This window comes from Elephantulus edwardii, unplaced genomic scaffold (assembly GCF_000299155.1).
Source record: "Elephantulus edwardii isolate Elephantulus edwardi_28Jun2011 unplaced genomic scaffold, EleEdw1.0 scaffold00185, whole genome shotgun sequence".
In the NCBI taxonomy this organism is placed as follows: Eukaryota; Metazoa; Chordata; class Mammalia; order Macroscelidea; family Macroscelididae; genus Elephantulus; species Elephantulus edwardii.
Genome location: NW_006399935.1, coordinates 882,988 through 892,091, shown reverse-complemented (window position 1 = coordinate 892,091; position 9,104 = coordinate 882,988).

The window sequence follows — 9,104 nt, the reverse complement described above, 5'->3', positions numbered from 1 at the left end:
ATAGGGAGTGGCAAAGGACACACTGACAAAGGAGATTAATCCGAACTGGCTTTGACAAGCACTGTGGCAATGGGACAATTACAACAGACTTTCAAGGGGAGAAAAAAAAAAAAAGAGGAACCGACTGTGGGGGGTAGAGAAAATAGTGCAACAATGAATGAATGGAAACCCAAAATCTCTGCATATGTTCATTAAAATGAAGAAAATTTAATTTAAGAAAAAGGAAAAAAATCTAAAAAAAACACCCCAAAAAACCCAAAGAAACAAAAAAATGGGTGACCCTGGAGGACATTATGCTGAGTCACAAAAGGACAAATCTCAGTCACAAAAGGACAAATACTGCACGGCGCCACTGTTTTAAAACAGAACTGACTTTGGGGTTGAGGAGGACTGAGAAAAATGGGTTCAATAATGTATACTGCATTGAAACAGGGGAGAAAACTGTTTAAAAGGGATATGTGATTAGGTATTTTTGTCATGACAGGAGTCCAGAGCGAAGGCTGCATAGTGGAGTGGACCTGGGGGAGGGTTTGTAAAACAATGAAAGAATTTTTCTTTTACTTTTTCCAAGAGGGTAGTGCATTAGGGGGGAGGGTTGGGAGGAGAGAAAAGTGCAACAATGAATGAATGGAAATCCAAAGTCTTTGTAAATTTTCGTTGAAATTAATAATAAATTAAAAAAAAAGAAAGATGAGCTGTTTTGTTGCCTAAAGGCAACCTTTAAGCAAGGAAGTGAACCCATTTTTGGAGATCAACTTTCAGATTAAAAATAGGTTGCTGTTATGTGCTGTTGCGTTCCCTGCGACTCATAGTGACCCTATGTACAATAGCTCTGAATCCTGCCCTATCCTGAGCCAATCTCATCGTCTTCAACAGACCTAATCCCATTTCTCCAGTTACTGAGTCAGCCCACTGATCCATTGGTTCTTGATCATATTCTACTTTCTGAATGGTTGAATATCTTAAAGCATTTTTTTTTTTTGGGTTCAGTGACTCATTCTTTTTTTCTTTTTCTTTTCCCCCTTTTTTCATACATCATTCAGTTTTGCCTGCGTTGCTTTTAGATTGAGTTAGTACCTACTCATTTTGTTGTTGTGATTTGCCCTCAAGTCAACTATGACTCATAGTGATCCCAGGAACATTAGCTCCAAATCCTTCCCTATCTTGAGCCCATTTCACTGTCTCTGACACACCTACCCCCATAATCCCAGTTACTGCGTCAATCCATGTCATCCAGGTTGTCCTCTCCTGCACTTCCCCCCATGCTTCCAAACATAATGTCATTTTTCCAAAGACTGGTTCCTCCTATCCACATGCCCAAAGTATGTGAGATGGACCTTCAAAATCCTTGCCTTTAGGGAGCCTCTTGGTTTCACTCTCTCTGGGACAGAGCTGTTTGTTGTCTTGGCAGTCCGCAGTATCTTCCACACTCTTCTCCAACCATAACTCAAAAGCTTCAATGATTCTTAAATCATCCATTGTCATTGTCCAGTTCTCCAATGCATAGAAAGTAATTCCAAAAACCAAAGCCTGTATCAAGTGCACGTTTTCTCTGGAACGACATCACTTCTCTTTAATACTCTAGAGAGGTTCCTGACAGTAGACTTTCTCAGTGCAATTCATTTTTTAATTTCCTGACTCCTGGTGCCAAGAGTGACATTTGTGGACCCAAGCAAGATAAAGTTAGCAATCTTAATCTCTTCTCCATCTATCATGAAGCTGCCAATTGGCTCTGTGGTAAGAATCTTTGTTTTCTTGATGTTGAGCTTCAACCTGTATTGAAGACTACAGTCCTTGATCTTCCGCAGCAAGTGCTTCTAGTCCTCCTCAGTATCAGCAGGCAGGGTTGTGGCATGTACATAACACATGTTGTTGATGAGTCCAATCTTGATGCCACATTCCTCCTCATAGAGCCCAGACTCCCGAATGATCTGTTCTGCATGAAACAAGCAATTTCACTTTTGAGTACTATTGTTGCTGTTTTTGTGTTGTTAAGGGCCATCGAGTCATAGACGACTCCTAGTGACTCTGTGAACAAAAGACTTGAATATGAAAAACTTTCATCTTTTCTCTAAGTTCGTAGAGTTTGTGGAGGCAAGTTGTTTTGGAAGTGGATGCCATTGCTGCTTCCAAGTCTGTTTTATTCGAGAGCTCCACGAAAACCTGAATGCTTTTTTAAATATGAGGCCAAATCCATTTAGCTCACACCAAGTTGCCAGCAACAGCCACATCCAAGTCTCAAGCCCAAAGCAGACAACACACCTTTGCAGAAACCAGCCGTTCAGCTCTTCTTCCCAGACTGGAAAGTAGCCCCAGACTATGAGCACTGTGCTCTTTAAAAATCAGTATTAAAAAGCAACCCTGTGAGATCAAGTGGTGAACATGTACACCAAAGCAGAGATAAAAAAGTCAGGGGATCAAGGAAATCAGATAAATGGAACCAAAACAGGATTCGTTGGTGATGGAGTGAATCAACTTAGAACAGACTCCTGGCTGACCCTCTAGTGGCTTTCAGAGGCACGAGAGGACACTGCCCACCTTTCTTTTGCAGATCAGCTGGGGAATTTGCACCATTTATCTTTGGCTTGGCAAAGCAACTGGTGAAGTCCAAAGACTTGCCTTTTGGTTTGCAGTACAACTCTTTATATATTGTTGTTGTCGTTATCTGCCTTTGAGTCGAGTATGACTCAGAGCAACCCTATGAACAATAGACCTGAACCCTGTCCTATGCTGCGCCATCCTCGTCATTTCAACAAGTCATCCTCAATTTGACAGCACAGAACAGAAACAACATGGCTGTAACAAGAGCCCCTAAAGCCTCTAGGAAGTAAGTGCAATAGAAAAAGAAAAAATTTGGAGAAATAAGAGAAAGCACCAGAGGCTTTTCTGTGCTTTCAATGGCTACAATAAGCACGGAAGCATGCAAGGCTGATGAAATCCGCTAACGTGAGTTATCACAGGGCATCGGCCAACTTTCTTTGTGCTTCACTTAACCTGGTGGCCTCCTTTTTAGGAGTTGTGCTGCCAACCCAAAGGGAGGAGATTCAAATCCTCCAGCTGCTCTGAGGGAGAAAGATAAGCAATCTCTTCCTGGTGCAGATTTACAGCCTCTGAAAATCCGCTGGAGGTCAGCTGTGTGTCAGTTCTGACTCCACAGCAAATTACAACAACAACAACAATAACAACAACAACAACAACAACAACAACAACAACATACTTTTAGCAATAAAGGGTGTTAAAGGGTGTTTATATTGATCATTCAGTGCCTTCTGTCGAAGTGGCGTCCACTGATAGTGACCCTGTGTACCCAGCTGAGCCTCACCCTGTCCTGCACACCCTAGAGATCTCGAAAAATTTAATAGGACAGGAGAAAGAAATTGAATCCAGGTGCAGGTCCCTCCCAGACAAGCAGGATCTCCTGAGTTGCTTTACCAGCTGGAGACTGTGAGTCAGAATTTTGCTGGATGCGCCTTCCTGGCACCATTGTTTTTGAATGGGAGGGAATCCAGACTCTCTTAGTACAGAAGGAATCCCATCTGGAGCTCCTGGCACTGTCCAGTCCAGGTCTTTGCCCACAGCCCTTCGCACACAGGCCTCGGGAACCACAATCACGTCCCTAAATTGTTGAAAGCATCCCTTTCCCCTCATGACCCTAAGCCAAAGCCCTGCAAGCAAGCTTTCTGAGCTCTGCAGACACACGGGGTGGGGGTAAGGGGGGGCGGTTTCATGGCTTGGTGCTTCCAAAGACCCCTTGAGACGGTTGGAGCCTGGCCTAGATGGTGGCCTAGAATCCTCCTTGACCCATCACCCCTACCTTTCCCCCTATCTGCGATGAGACTATTCCAGTATCAGGCACAAGGTGGAGCGCTCCGCTTTCTCTTTCCACGCAGCCACCAGCCTCTACACTGCCTCACTGCGCGGGTTCAGGCGCGTCATTAGCCCCATCATGGATTCACCGGTGATAGGGTGGCATTGCTTTTGCGTTCCCATATGCCACGAGGCTGGTTTCACCCCTAGTCCTCCGGAAGCCTGAGCTCCCAGATGCCTTAAGCACCTGGACTGTTGTGCAGCTTCCTCTGGGGGTGAGGGCCTGGGGCCTAGGTAGGGCACAGGTGGGAGATATCCAGGAAGGAGATGACGGGGGCGAAGGGCGCTCAAACACTTACCTGGAGTACAAACAGCTGGCGGCAGGCTTGGCGAGACCAGTTGACGAGAAGCAGTTGACACCCGTGCTGACCGCTCCCCACAGCTGCACTGCAAGGCCCAGGCAGGGTGCAGCCAGGGTGCAGCCAGGGTGCAGCCAGGGTGCCACCCTCTGCCCTGCCCATGCCACCCTGGAGCACGGCCAACCGCCCATGTCACACCCTTTATTTCTCACCTTTCTCAGTACACCGTCTGCCCAGGTATCACCCCATTTCTCTACACAGCCGGGCACCTTGCAAGTTGTGTTCTTTCTGTGTCCCATTTGTGGCCAGCACTGGAGAGACACTCTGCAGGCCGGACAGCTGGACACTTCAGAGAAACCCACAACCACCTGGGGCCAAAGCCTGGGGAATTGGCCCAGTTCACGAGTCAGGCTGGCCCTGCGGTTGGGGAGGAGGGCGCATACAAATACAGGGGTTTGAAGAATCCTGAGGTCAGACAGTGGGGCAGGGAAATGTGTTGGCTTGGGCGGTGGCACAGCCCAGGGTTGACCAGTGTCCCCTGGCCCAGGACAGCAGGAGAGGGAATGTGGGTTCTTCTTGTCCTATGGAACCCTTCCGCAGCTCACTTGGTTTCCTAGGTTGTGAGTTTTTGGAAGCAAATCTTAGGACTCTCTCCTGCTGAGCACCTGGGACCAATTAGATTAGCTTTGGGTCATGAATGTGGAGCTGGAAGCTGCCCCCGTCTTTCCATTAGCAGTCAGTGGTTTACAGCTGCACTACCACTGTGCTCTCAAGGCTCCTGCTTCAAGCCCTGAACACTTTTGTCCTGGCTGCCCGCCTGCAGCCAATCAGGTGGCTTAGCTGTGTTTTCCTTCTCCTGGACCCTAAGACTGGACATGCCAGGAGGTCTGGTGGCCTAATACACGGCTACCTTCAGTGCCATCCAAAGCCGTGCCTCTCTGCTGGAGAAAGATGGACAATCTCCTCCTGTGTCGTCATTGTGGATGTGTGCCATTGATTCAGAACCGATGCATAGCTGACCCAGCAGGTTTTCAGAGACGTTAAATACCTCAGGAGGACATTGCCCGTCTTTCTCCTGTAGAGCAGCTGGTGAATTTGAACCGTGAACCTTTGTGTCGGTAGTCAGTGCAAGCCTTACCACCAATTCTCCAGAGCTCCCTATGTATAAAGAGGAAACAAAATATTCAAGTGGATGTTGCACAGGATGCAATGGCTTCACGGGGTTTGCAAGGAAAAGAATCTTCTGGAAGCAGACTGCCAGACCATTCTTCTGAGGTTCCTCTGAGTGAGTCTAAACTACCAGCCTTTGGGTAGGAGTTAAATGCTTACCTGTTTTCCCAACCCAGAGACTCCTTCCACTGCTCAGTTCTGACTCATAATGACCCTCCATCAAGCTCAAGACTGTAAATATGGAGAAAAAGAGACTGGCCATCTGTCACAGTGCCTGGTGGATTCAAACTACCACCCTTTTGGTCAGTAGACAGATATATTACAAATTGTGCTATAACATTTCCTTAGAAAATCTTTGTTCTTTTAGGACTTGACCCAGCACACCAAGTCTAAAACTCAGGGAAGGTGGACGCTTCAGGCTCAGGCAGCCTCCACTGGAAGAAGGGTTTGTGAGGTTTTGGGCTCCCGTCTGCCACCTCGTGGTAAATGTCAAGAAGGCCTTGCCTCTCAGCTAGATCTGTGTTTGACATTTGTGTAAGAAATAAGATTCAGGGTATCTTGGAATCCTCCTGAGTAGCCATTATTCCAGTCTGACAATGCTGTAATTGGGGGCCACGATCTATGGTATCAGAATGTCCTCAGAAGGAGAGGATGGGAAATCTTAATGTTTAGACTGTGTTTGTCTCACAATCACCATACAGACACACAAAATGTAGAAGATGGGGGGGGGGTTAAGGACAAGAAAATCTTTGTTCTTCTTGTTATATGCTATCGAGGGGCCTGTGACTCATGGTGATCCTATGTGTAACAGCCCTGAAGCCTGCTCTATCCTGAGCCAGTCACACTGACTCCAACACACCTACCGACATTACTCCGATTATCTCATCCAGAGTTTTCTTCTCCTAAGTTCTCCCTTCGGAACTCCAAAATCCTAGCCTCCACAACCAGAGACAAGAGCATCGGAGGATGTTGGTGGCAATGGATAGAAAAGGGCAACTCTAGAATTGCTTTCCCATTAAGCACGTTGCATTTTGTGTGACAGTGATTGCAATTTCCATAAGGAATTCATTTCTCTCTATTTCCTCTTTCCTTTCTCTTCTTGCCTTTAAGCTTTATTCTTTGGGAAATTGCTGCCCTTTTTGATGTTAAATGGTCGATTGTGTTAAAGAGTGTTCCTGCTCTCCCTAGAGTCCTGTCTTCCGCCATATTGTCTCTGATAAACCATTGAGCTTAAACTTAGTGGATCACAGAAGTTTGGCTCTCTGGGCTGCCATTCTGGGAACTTTTTGTTTGTTTTTAGAATCATGGTTTGTTTGCTTGTTTTTAATTGGAAAAAGTACAATCAGGGGAAACTGTTAACAGCAGATCCATGGGCAACGGGAGCAAGTCTTACGGGTTCTGGCTACTCTGGAAGGTTCTTTTTTTTAATTATTATTTTATTATTTTTGTGTGTGTATGTGTGTGTGTGTACCGTCAAATCGGATCTGACTGGTACAGGAGGAGATTGTCCCTCCTTTTCCTGGCAGAGCATCTGGTGGATTTGAACCATGCGCCTCTGGGATTGCAGTGCAGCTTCTTGCCACTAGGCCACCAGAGCTCCCCTTCTGGAAGGTTCTTGAGGGAGTAAATGGGTCATCATCCCCTTGACAAGGTTGGCCTCTGATCATTTTTTCCCTTTTTAAAAAATTGAGATTTTAATGTAATTTATAGAGAACTTGGATTTCCATTCATTCATTGTTGCACATTTTCCTCCCTATCCACCCACCACAGTTCATGTTTCTCTTTGAAAAAAAAAATTCTTTCATTGTTGCACACTTTACTCATCCCTTCCTCCAGTCTAATTAGTTATTAACCTTCAATTCTGGATTGTTGTCATGCAAATAATACCTAATCATATATTCCTTTTAAACAGTTCTTTCCCTCATCTGTTTCAATGCACTGTACATTACTTATCCCCTCTTTTCTTAGTTACCCACAACCCCGACATAATTTCTATTTTATAACAGTGTCATTATGCAGTATTTGTCCTTTTAGACTGAGATATTTCAATCAGCATAATGTCCTCCAGGGTCACCCATTTTGTATAATATTTTATGACTTCATTGTTTTTCAGTGCTCTGTGGTATTCCATTGTGTGAACATGTCACATCTCTATCCATTCATTTGTTGATAGGCACTTGGGTTGTTTCTATCTCTTTGCTATTGTGAACAACACAGCAATAAAAATAGATGTGTATATATCTGTTGGGTGGCAGCTTAGATTTCTTTAGGGTATATTCCCAGTAGTGGAATTGCTGGGTCAAATAGTATTCCTATTTCCATCTTTTTGAGAAAGCATCATACTGCCTTCCATAGTGGTTGCAGCATTCTACATTCTCCCCAAAAGTGAATAAGGGTCCCAGTTTCTCCACAACCTTGCCTCTTCTAGCCCTTTTTAAACTTTAAGTTTGTTTTTTAAAATAAAACTGTATTTGGAAAAAGATGAGAGTGGAGTGATGGCATAGGAGGGGAAGACCCTCTATGAGGTGGATTGATTCAGTGACTGGGGTAATCAAGATGGGTGTGTCAGAGGCAGTGTGATTGGCACAGGATAGAGCAGGGTTTAGGGCTGTTGTACATAGGGTCGCTATGAGTCGCAGGTGACTCGATGGCACATAACAACAACAACAACAACAACCTCCAAGGAGAAACTTGGTTTCACCCTCTACCAGATAGAACTGTTTGTTCTCTTGGCAGTCCATGGTAAGTTCAATACTGTTCTCTTTAGCATATATATAAAGTTCCCAAAGATATCCACATTGTAATACCTGTGAAAATGCTAGCTAACTTGACAATAAGGACTTTCCAGATGTGGTCAAGCTGAGAATATTGAGATGGGGAGATTAACCTGCCTTAACTTTGTGGGTCCAAGGAAATCATGAATAAGGAAGTTAGCATTGACAGATGCAGAGATTGACCACAGAGACACAGAGAGAGATCAGATTCACTTCAGGCCAAGGATTGTGGATCTATAAGCTTCTCAAGGAATAAGGAAGGTGGAAAGAACTGATCCATGTGAATTATGGTGTTGGTGAAGAACTGACTGGACTAGCAGAAAGAGGAACAAATCTGTCTTGAATGAAATGCAGCCAGGATGTTAAAAGCAAGGATAGTGGAACTTTGTTTCACATACTCTGGGTATGTTGTCAGGTGAGGCCCTTCCCCAAAGAAGGACACGATGCTTTACTAAACAGAAAACCAGTAAAAAAGAGCACATAGATTGACACGGTGATGGCAGCAAAGGTCTCAAGCACAGTAGTAACTCTGAGGATGGCTCGGGTCGGAGAATGTTTCATTCTGTTGAATATAAGGTTATGAGTAAATAGAGTCTAAGGGTGGCTGATCTAAGCCAAAGTCTTTCCCATCCCATTTCAAGATCTACCCTAAAGTACGTGTTGTGAATGAATGGATGCTACCTACCCATACACATGCAAGGAAGATCACATAGAATAACTATTATCTAAGTACACACACCAGCCATAAAGCCATAGATGAAGAAATGGAGGGGTTGATGTGATTTTTGTAGTCTCAAATTGATTGAACATTTAATCAAGATGCATTTATAATGAAAAGAATATATGCTTAGGCATTATATTTAGGACAACAATCTGGAAGAAGGGGTGCATTTTGTGGTGGGCAGTGGGAGGGGTAGTGTTGGGGCCTGGCTAACTTGTAAAGCAAGATTAGCCCTGTACCAAAAGACCAGCAAGACTAATTCTATGTTGGCTA